This window comes from Apium graveolens, chromosome 1 (genome assembly GCF_009905375.1).
Source record: "Apium graveolens cultivar Ventura chromosome 1, ASM990537v1, whole genome shotgun sequence".
NCBI lineage: Eukaryota > Viridiplantae > Streptophyta > Magnoliopsida > Apiales > Apiaceae > Apium > Apium graveolens.
Window position 1 is genome coordinate 186,909,911 of NC_133647.1, and position 11,814 is coordinate 186,921,724.

Genomic DNA, 11,814 nt, shown 5'->3' on the forward strand with positions numbered 1-11,814 from the left:
TATGTTAGGATGAAGTTGTAGAGCGCAAGATGCTCGGACCCGCAGTAGCCCAAAGGGCCATGGATATAATAGATCTAATCAGAGGACGGCTGGTAATAACCCAAGATGGACATAAGAGGTATGCTGATTTGACTCGAAAGGACAAAGAGTATGAAATAGGGGACCTAGTAATGTTATAGGTATCCCTTGGAAAGGATTGATGAGGTTCGGAAAGAAAGGAAAGCTAAGTCTACAATTTGTTGGACCCTTGGATATATTAAGACGTTTGGGAAGTTAGCATATGAGCTAGCCCTAACCCCGAACATGTAGCAGGTCGTAACGTGTTTCACGTATCAATGTTAAGGAAGTGTAATTCAGATGCCAGATAAATAGAGGCATATGAGCGCATAGATATGCAACCCGACGTAACCTATATGGAGCAACCAGGAAGGGTTATAGAGTGAAAAGGAACAAGTGCTTAGGAGAAGGATTATCAAACTAGGCAGAGTTGGTGGTAGGACCACAATGGGAAAAAATTGACTAGAGAGTTAGAAGGCACAATGCTAGAAAAGCATCCCCAACTGTTTTCTATCTGATTCCGGGACGGAATCCTTTTAAGGAGGGGAGATTGTAACAACCCCAATTTTTGGAAATTTTTGAAACCCTTATGAATAGTGTTTTTGCTGAATGAGAAAAAATTTCATGCCACGCTATGTAGGGGTTCTGTTATTGATCTTATGGGATATTATTAGTACTCTATGTGGTATATAAGTGTATGTAAAGATCGTCAGAATCCAATTCCGAACACTTTGATTTTTCCCGGAAGTCCACAAGATACGGAGAGAATTGAGTATAAGGTAACAGGATAAAAAGGATTTAAATTAAAGGATTATAAGAGAGGATCATAGAAGGAATACAATATATTGAGAAAGGTTAAGGGAACCTAAGTAATAAGATCCCGGGTATGATCCCTCAAATGATAAACGAGAACGAAAGATAAGCGAACCGTAAAACAAATAAGTGACCAAGAGACAAGCTTGTACAAGAAACCAGGGATTGTGACATCATCAAACCACAAGGTGTGGACAAGTGGGAGCATTATGACATGTGCAAGGTGACACAAGCATGACATGGGAAGGAAGGAGGTGTGGTGGCTTTTTAACCACACAAATTCAAGGGCAACAAGGTAATTAACTAAATCAAACACAAAAACAAGCCAACCAAGCCAAGCAAAATCATTTTCATCAAAATCAAAAAGAAACCAAGGCATGGTTCATCATGCTCTCGGCTTTTTACTATTGCAAATGGGCAAGAATTCAAAAACTCAAGATCCAAGCCTCCTAAATTGGTGAGTTAATTCCCTAATCATCTTCATGCTTAGTTAGGGCTATATCATGAGTTTAAGCCATCAATTCCTTCTCCATCTTCTCCATTTAATCAAAGAAGAAGACTATGAATAGTGTTTTCAAGTTTTTAACTTGAAGTTTTTCTTGTTTTTCTTGAAGATCCAAGCATTCTTAAGACTTCTCAAAGCTTCTTAAGGCTTCCTAGCTCCTCCCACCACTCAAAGGAAGGTATACCATCTCCAAACCCTAGATTCCTATATATTATAAGATGATTTTGATTAGTAGGATGATTTTGTAGCTTGATGTTGTGATTTAGAGTTTGGGATTTGAAATGGTAGTGAAATGGAATGGTAAATGTTGTTGTTTTGATTAAAAGAACTTAAGTATGATTAAAGTTAAGCTTAGGCATAAGTATGAATGTTACAATTGAATTGGTTGGGGTTGTTATGATGTGATAAGGATGGATGTTGGTTGTATGTTGGATTTGAGGTTGAATTGGGAGGGTTTTGAATGGTTTAAAATATTGGAAATCGCGTAAACATAGCCGTCGTAACGTCCGATTTTCTTTGGACTGTTTTTGTGCATAGCATTAGGACCCGAGAACCCCCTGCTAGATTATGACCACTGCCATGTTTAGATAGCTCATGTTACGAGCTTCGTTTTGATATGTAGTTCGTTCGATTCCGATGCACGGTTTAGGAGAAACGACCGTTTCAAGTAACGGCGTTTCGCGAACGAAACTTTTCCCCTCGCCTTAATTTGAAACATAGGTTAAGGACCAAAAAGGGCTAACTAATGTATGAAACATTTATGGTAAGTGTGTTAGGCAGTTGGTAAGACACTCGCGAAGGAATCGCCTTAAAACTCGTAAAGGTTAAATTATTAAAAATGGTGGAGCCGAGGGTACTCGAGTGACTTAAGAGAACCAGCGAGCGCAAAATGAGCGTTAGAGTCTGAGTTGGTTAGATTATAGATTTACAAGTGACTTTGGTTTAATTCCAACTTACTTGTTGTTTATAGGTTACCAGACTCGTCCCGGGCCATTCGTAACCCCCAGTCGCTCAGGCAAGTTTTCTACCCGATATACTGTTGTTGTGATGTAAATATATGTATATGCATTATCTTGTGATAGTGCATGATTGTTATTAGCAAATTTTACGATATATTGGAGCATGCTGATATGGTATATATGCATGTCTGTTTCGTAATCTGGTTATCTATCTGTTGATTTCAATGCTTATAGTTTCTTAATACCTATGCTAGAAATAAGCAAGTAGTTGCGTATACCCTTAGTATAGGGGATAAAAGGTGAACATATTTCTAAACCGGGAGTCGATGTTCCCGAGTATATTATATATATATATATATATTTATATATATATGGATATAGTTTTTAAAACTATGGATCGAATAAGGTTTATTCGATACCTTTATTTTACTTAATTGAATATTAATTTGAGTATTCATTCGATGGCTTATGACTCAGTTTATTTTATTATTTGAATATTATTTGAATATTCATTCGAGGGCTTATGACTCAGTTTATATTATTATTGAATATTACTTGGATATTCATTTGAGGATGTATGACTCCTTTATTTTATGAATATTATTTATAGTATTCATTCGAGGTATTATGACTCCGCTTATTACTTAATAATATTCTTTATTGTATTAAAGAATAAGGTGTCGATAATCAAACTTATTTTTGATTATTCAAATAAAGATATTACTTTCGTATAAGTATATCTTTGATTATTTGCTACTCATTTCAAGTATAAGTTTTAATACTTCTACTTCAATTATTTTATAAAGATTATTCTTTATGGGAATATTATTTAAATAATAATATTCAGACATTTTCTAAATATTCTGGGGACTGATTTACTTCATTAAATCAGCTTCACTCCAAACATTCTTAAAAATGTTTTGCGAGTCTTCAAAATGATTTTTAAAAGTTAGAGCGGATCCCAAAACTCATTTTTTTAAGACCCTTCTTTCGAAGGGGATTTAAATACTCGCTCAAAACCTGAGGGATCCGGCTCTGTGGTGTGTTTTATATTCGCAACAAGGTTGCTGTTTTGATAAATGAATTGATTACTTACCCAACACTCGGGAAGTAAAATTCTTGGAATAAGTTAATCCATTAACATGTATCGCCTGGGAAATATCGGTGAGTTCTCCTTTCCAAATAGATACAACTTCTTGGTGGAGCCGTATCAACAAGTTTCTACTTGGGGAAAGTGGGGACGAGCTTTACGTTTCAGAGTCATGGATTTCATCTGAACTAGGAGTGGCGTAAGTGGCCGAGTAGCGCCGGCCCAGCCTTATTATATTGGCCCAAATGGCCTGGAAGTTCCGCTAAGGCGGTCCATTCCTTAGGAGTTCAGTGTTCGTTTGACAAGTAAATCCGACAGGTTCTCCTCTACATGTAGAAAATGGTGGGGTTGTACTACTACGACTGATCATCGTAAGTGGTCTTCCTGGCGCGACAAACTCCCGTAATGAGTTCATCATCCAATTGGATAATTTCTGCAACACTACCCAGAGCACTTCGATAGAAAGGCTACGGTTGGGCGATTGTTGAGTGTTGGCAGGGTCAAGTTTTCAAAATGATGTTTACATCAAATGAAGTATCTCGTAACTTCATTTTATTTTGATAATATTTTAAAGATTTAATCTATTCAAATCTTGCCTTATAGTCTCATCTATGTGATGAACTTTTGAAGCAAATTATAACTTGAACGGTGGTAGTTCAAGTAGTATTTGGGAAAGATATAAGTATATTGGGGTATCTTGTAACTTCATCTTTTAAACTTATATCTAATTAATAATTGTCTTATGAATGACAAAGATTTTCAGAAAAACGTTGAGACAAGGTTAGATATATGAGATCACCTTGCAACGATATTTTTTTTATACAGTTATACACTGGGACTCTGTGTATATTATGCATGGAAGAGGACTTCCAATATTTTGAAAAGTATATATGTATATATATATACTGAATATTTTGCGACTTCATCGCATTAAGATATCAACTTGGTTCATTTATTTTGACCAAGACTTTCATGAGTACTAAGAGAAGGCTCATATATTGTTAATCATTATACATATTATTTTGGTGGGCTTGCTGCTCACCCTTGCTTTCTTCTTTCATCACACAACATCAGATAGACAAGATGAACCGGACCAAGCTACCGATTTGCAAGAGGTTAGGAGATGTTCCGCAGTTTTCTAGAAGCACTGATGACGCCATAGCTGAGGTAGGAACTACCAATAGGCTAGGCTTTCAACTTTTGATGTATCAGATTATGTATATTTATGAATTGTAATAATGGCAAAGAAATGTAAATTTATTCAGAAACCTGTTTAAGGTGTATTGGCATATAATTGTGGAATAAAACGACTTGTGATTATTTTTGGATATTCATCTCTGAGACTATAACTTGTGGTGTGTGTGTTTATTGTGGGGTCACAGTACAGAGTAGTTGATTATTTATTAAGATTGGGTGTTGTTAAGGGAAATGGAACTCGTGACAACCCGGATCCCCGACCCCGGATCTGGGGGTGTTACAGCCGTAGTCCAGAAAGCCCTGATTATTGAGGGAGAAAGCGAAAGATCTCAGAAGGAAAGAGGACAGGGAAGTTCCAAAGCCACTCCAGTAGGAAGCCGGGATTTCAAGCTCGGACAAATTGTAATTTCAAACGGATAGGACAAGGTATCCAGAAAACAGGTAATCGTTTCCAAGCCCCCAGCCAACAGGGAATTGTCAGAGTCCCAGTGCCGTACTGCAAGATTTGTATATGAAAACATACTGGCGTCTGTATCAAAGCGGATGTGACATGTTTCAAATGTAAGCAGAAAGAGCACTATTCTAACGAATGTCCAACGGGAAAATAGCAGAAGTTACCTACTTCCAGTATGGAAAGAAAGGGCATATCGCTAAGAATTGCAAAGGACCAGCAATGGCAGCTGGTATACCGAAAGTATTGGCATTACCTCCTCCACCGCCGCTTAATCAACCCAGAGCAAGGACTTTTAACATGACAATGAAAGAAACAGCGCAGAGTCCTAGTGTAATTGCATGTACGCTTTTGGTGAATTCCGTAGATTCAAAAGTATTAATTGATTCTGGAACTACTCGTTCATTTATTTCTGAAGAATTCATTGATAAGTTACATTGCGAAATTGAATGGTTGGGCGAGATGTTAATTATAAAATTAGCGAATGACGACCAAGTTCCGGTAGATCGAGTGTGTCCTGCATGCGATATAGAAATAGCCAGATATCATTTCTCCGTAGACTTGATTCCTTTAAAGTTAGGAGAGTTTGACATCATTTTGGGAATGAATTGGTTAGCTTGTCATAACGCTCAGATCGATTGCGCGAACAAGAAAGTAAAATTACGAATTGCAGAAAATGCACCGGTAATATTCAAAGGTGAAAAAATAGCGGAAGGAATTTCTGACCGTAATGCAGACTAAATGATTGTTTCGACAGGGATGTGAAATGTATATAGCCTACGTGTTAGATATCGAGAGAGAAAGTCCCAAAATAGAAGACATTCCAGTTGTATGTGAATTTCCTGACATCTTTCCAGGAGAGCTTCTAGGGTTACCGCCAGACCGAGGAATTGAATTAACGATTGATTTAGCGTCAGGTACAGAACCAGTTTCGAAAACTCCGTATCGAATGACACCAGTCGAGATGAAAGAATTGTTAATGCAATTGCAAGATCTTCTAGACCGGGGCATCATAAGACCTAGTGTATCCCCGTGGGGTGCACCGCTATTGTTCGTGAAAAATAAAGATGGTAGCATGCGATTATGCATTGACTATCGGGAATTGAATAAGCTCACTATCAAGAATAAGTATCATTTACCGAGAATCGACGATTTGTTCGATCAGCTAAAAGGAGCCGCATGGTTTTCGAAGATAGATTTGAGATCGGGTTATCATCAATTAAGGATTAAACCGGAAGATATCCCCAAGACTGCATTCCGTACTAGATATGGACATTATGAGTTTCTGGTAATGGCATTCGGTTTGACCAACGCGCCAGCAGGATTTATGGATCTGATGAATAAAGTATTTAAGAGGTACTTGGATAAATTCGTGATTGTATTTATCGATGACATCTTGATTTACTTAAAGACGGAAGAAGAGCATGCTGAGCACTTAAGGATTGCTTTGGAAATTCTAAGGAAGAAGTAACTGTACGTGAAATTCTCGAAATATGAATTTTGGTTGAAGGAAGTACAATTTCTAGGGCACATCATCAGTAGAGAAGGCATTCAAGTTGATCCAACAAAGATTAAAGCTGTGTTGAATTGGGAACGACCGAAGACACCAACCGAGGTACGAAGTTTCTTGGGATTGGCAGGATACTATAGAAGATTTGTCAAAGATTTTACGAAAATAGCAACGCCACTGACCAAGTTAACTCGAAAAAGTGAAAAGTTCGTATGTGATGACAAATGTGAAGAAAGTTTCCAAGAGCTGAAGAACCGGTTAGTAACCGCACCAGTACTCGTATTACTAGACGAGCATGGAAATTTTGTCATTTACAATGATGCTTCATACTGCAGATTAGGATGTGTACTGATGCAGCACGACAACGTCATCGCATATGTTTCGAGACAGCTAAAACCTCATGAATAGAAATATTTTACGCATGTTCTGGAATTAGCAGCGATCATATTTGCATTGAAACTTTGGACACACTATCTCTACGGTAAAAAATGTGAAATCTACACGGATCATAAAAGTTTGAAGTACATCTTTACGCAGAAGGAACTGAACATGAGACAACACCGATGGCTGGAATTGATTAAAGTTTATGATGTTACGATCAATTATCATCTAGGGAAAATGAATGTTGTGGCAGATGCGCTAAACCAGAAAGAAAGATTGAATCTGTTAACTTCATGTGGAGAATTAGCCAAGGAATTTGACAAGTTAGAAATCGAAATTCGTGTTCCCAATGAATCTACTAAAGTTATCTACGCTATGACTTTTCAACAGAATTACTAGAAAAGATTCGACGCTGTCAAGAAGAAGTGATGAGTCAAGATGACGACTTAACAGGAGAAGAAATTACAACCCAGAAGGATAACGAAGGAATCTTATGCTTTGTATCAAGAATCTGGATCCCTAATGTGGCCGAGCTAAAAGAAAAAATATTGCGAGATGCGCACAGTTCGAAGTATTGCATACATCCAGGAAGTACAAAAATGTACCGCGATCTGAAGGAAAACTTTTGGTGGCCAAATATGAAGAAGGAGATAGCAGAATGGGTAAGTAAATGCTATACATGCCAGCGAGTTAAAGCAGCACATCAACGTCTGAGTGGATTACTGTAACCATTGGATATTCCGGAATGGAAATGGGAGCATCTAGCGATGGATTTTGTAGTAGGACTTCCGAGAACTAAAGCAAATCATGATGCGATATGGGTAATCATTGACAGACTAACAAAATCGGTAAATTTTCTACTGATTAATGAAAGATTTTCGTTCGACAAGATAGTGCACTTGTATCTCAAGGAAATTGTGATGCGACATGGAGTTGCAATATCTATCGTGTCTGATCGAGATCCCCGTTTCAATTCAAGATTTTGGAGACAATTTCTAGAATGTCTTGGAACTAAATTAAACATGAGTACCGCTTATCATCCGCAAACCGATGGGCAGAGTGAAAGAACTATCCAAACAATTGAGGACATGCTGTGAGTTTATGCGATTGATTTCGAAGGCAGTTGGGATGAGCATTTACCTTTGGTTGAATTTTCTTACAACAACAGCTATCATGCAAGCATTGGGATGCCACCATAAGAAGCGTTATATGGAAGAAAATGTAGATCACCAGTATATTTGGATGAAGTTGGAGAACACAAGGTTTTTGGTCCAGAATTAATTCAATAGACTAAAGAAAAGATAGAACTTATTCGAAAGTGACTAGATGCAGCACAAGATAGACAACGCAAATATGCAAATCAAGCTAGGAATGATATGGATTACCAGGAAGGAGATCACGTGTTACTCAAAATATCGCCATGGAAAGGATTGACCAGATTTGGCAACAAGGGTAAATTGAAGCCACAATACGCCAGACCATTTGAAATTTTGAAGAAAGTGGGAAAAGTTGCATACGAATTAGTTTTATCGCCTCATATGCAACATATTCATAATGTGTTTCATATGTCAATGCTTAAGCGATATAATCCTGATTTTAGGCATGTAATAGAGTATGAACCGGTAGATATCCAACCTGACTTGTCTTTTGTAAAACAGCCGGTAAGAATTTTAGATCAGCAAGAGAAAGTGTTGAGAAATAAGTCTGTATCTCTGGTGCGAGTTTTGTGGAGAAACCCTATGGTTGGGGAATCAACCTGGGAACTTGAGAGTGAGATGTTAGAGAAATACCATTATTTATTTTGTTAGCGAGATTCTGAGGACATAATCCTGTTAAAGGGGGAAGGACGTAACGTCTGTATTATATCATATTTATAATAAATTATGTGTCTTAATGTGTCAATTATGTGTAATTAACTGTCAAACCCTAGTTGCTATATATTACGTGCATTCTATGTCGTCCCGATATTTTTAAGATATTTTTCAGATATTTTATTTTACATTTATAGCTTCCATATCAAAAGTTATACGACCCGAATCATGATTTTATAGCTGATATTTCAAATAAAATAATGGGCCTTATTTTTCATCAAACGGCTTTTACCATCGCATTATTCTGAACATCTAGGTATTTTATAAATTTTTTCGTTTCGCGAAAAATGACTTTTCCGGGCCCCATTGGGTGTTAAAAACCCCACAAAAATTACATTTTTATTTTTATAAAATTATAGGACTTTCATTTATACCATTTCTTTGTATTTTTGCATTATTCACAATTTTTGGGAAATTTTGGCATATATATTGTATATATAAAATATTTATAAATTAAATTTTAATACTCAAAAATTATAAAATTATGGGCTTATTAATTTTAAAAGATGTAGAATTAGGGCCTTAATTTTAATTAGGAGTTTTAATTTCACTACTATAAATAGCCCAATTATTAATTAATTAATTAATTAAAAATCAGAAAATTCTCTATTTTCCGGGTCGGGATTTTCAGAATCGGGTCGAGAATCAAACCGTGATTTCCAGCTGATTTCTGCATCAAATCGTGTGATTCATGTACTCAAATCGAAGGTTTTGATCTGTTCTTTCGGTTTCTAGCATCAATTTCACGTTTTAATTCGTTGTTCTTGATTTTTGATTTCTAGGGTTTATGTTCGAATTAGGGCTCTTTGATTCTAGGGTTATTATGATGTTTTGATGATTGATATAGCTTCCTGATGTGTTAGATATATTTGTGATGTCATGTCTAATATGATTTGTGTTTAGTTTTCAGATCTTACTTAAACAGGACAAATCAGTACTTAACTAGAAATCAGTACTTATACTGAAGTCAGGACTTAAGTTATCAGAACTTAAGTTATCAGGAGATATTTATCAAGAGATAATATCAGGACTTAAGGAGACTTTCAGATAAGGCAGACAGATGATTTAAAGGAAAGAAGATCAAGACAAACGCAAGAAGAGATATACATGAAGAAAGAATTCTATGAAGAATAGAATACTTAGAAGAAAAGATAATTGATTGATATATTTTAGGAAACATAATTATATTCGATATCAATTAGAACATTATCTTGTAACTGTGTAGTATATAAACACAGGCATAGGGTTTACACTATATGTGTTATCATTATCGAAGTTATTATTCATTGTAACCCTAGCAGCTCTCGTGATAATTTGTTTATCACTGAGAGAGGACATTTCCATATTGTAACAGAGTTTATTGTGTTGAATAAAATCTGTGTTCTGTTACTTGTGTTCTTTAATTCGATTTGATTGTAGTAAACACTGTATTCAACCCCCTTCTACAGTGTGTGTGACATAACAAGTGGTATCAGAGCAGATCTGTTAACACACATACAGTTTAAGATCCAAAAATAATCATGTCTGAAGAAGAACAAACTCCAACCAAGCCCACCAAAACTGAAGAACCTCCAAAGACTCAAATCCATAATCGATATAAGACTATTAGAGTTCCCATACTGAAACCATCTAAATATCCCATATGGAAGGTGAGGATGTCTATGTTTCTGGAAGCTACAGATCCAGAATACCTTGACAGAATAAATGAAGGACCACACAAGCCAACCAAGCTCTCTGTTGTTGTTGCAGGTGAACCAACAAAGTCTGTACCAAAGGAGAAAAGTGATTACACTGCTGAAGATATCTCATCGATTGCTAAGGATGCTAAGGTACGACACTTGCTGCATAGTGCCATTGATAATGTCATGTCAAACAGGGTAATTAACTGCAAGACTGCAAAGGAGATATGGGATGCCTTGGAGATAAGATGCCAGAGAACTGATTCAATTAAGAAGAACAGGAGGACTATACTCACTCAAGAGTATGAGCACTTTGACTCAAAGCCTGATGAGTCATTAATTGGTTTATATGACAGATTTGTTAAACTCTTGAATGATTTGTCACTAGTTGACAAGGAATATGATCTTGAAGATTCAAATCTTAAATTCCTGTTAGCTTTTCCTGAAAGTTGGGATTTGAAGGCCACCACTATAAGAGACAACTATAATCTTGATGAAATTTATGGGATGCTCAGGACTCATGAACTTGAGATGGAACAAAGAAGCAAGAAGAATGGAAGAAAGTCAAGGACAGTTGCTCTTAAGGCTGAGAAGGAATCCCCCAAAGCAGCTGCCTCAAGAAAAGGCAAGGGAAAAGCTCTCATCACAAAGTCTGATACTGAGTCATCAATTTCTGATAGTGATGATGACTCTGAAACTGAAAGCTTACCTGAGATGGATCCTGATGAAGAGATGATGAAGCTGTGTGCTCTTATGGTGAAAGGAATCACAAGGATTGCATACAGGAAATTCAGAAGGGGAAATAAATTTTCCAGGAAAGGTGCAAGTTCTGATAAGAAGAGTTTCAGAAAATCTGAAGGTAAAGGAGGAAAGTCTGACAGAGGAGATTACTCGAATGTCAAATGCTACAATTGTGGTAAGAAAGGCCACATATCTCCTGATTGCAAGAAAGTGAAGAGTGACAAAGGCAAGGCTCTTGTCACAAAGAAGGAAAGCTGGACAGACACTTCAGATTCTGAAAGTGAGGTGAACTATGCCTTGATGGCAAATGCTGATAACAGTTCTGATACTGCTGACTTAAAGGTACCTCAAACTACTTATGCCTTTCATACTGATGATATTACTGAGTTGAGAAGATATCTTAAAACCATGATCATTAGTTACAGAGATCAAACTTTAACATGTGAAATATTAACTTCTGAAAATCTTGCTGATAAAAAGAGGAATGATTATTTAGAAAAAGAGTTAGTCATGTTCCATCAAACTCAGAAAGATAGAGATGATGCCTTTTATGTTAGGGA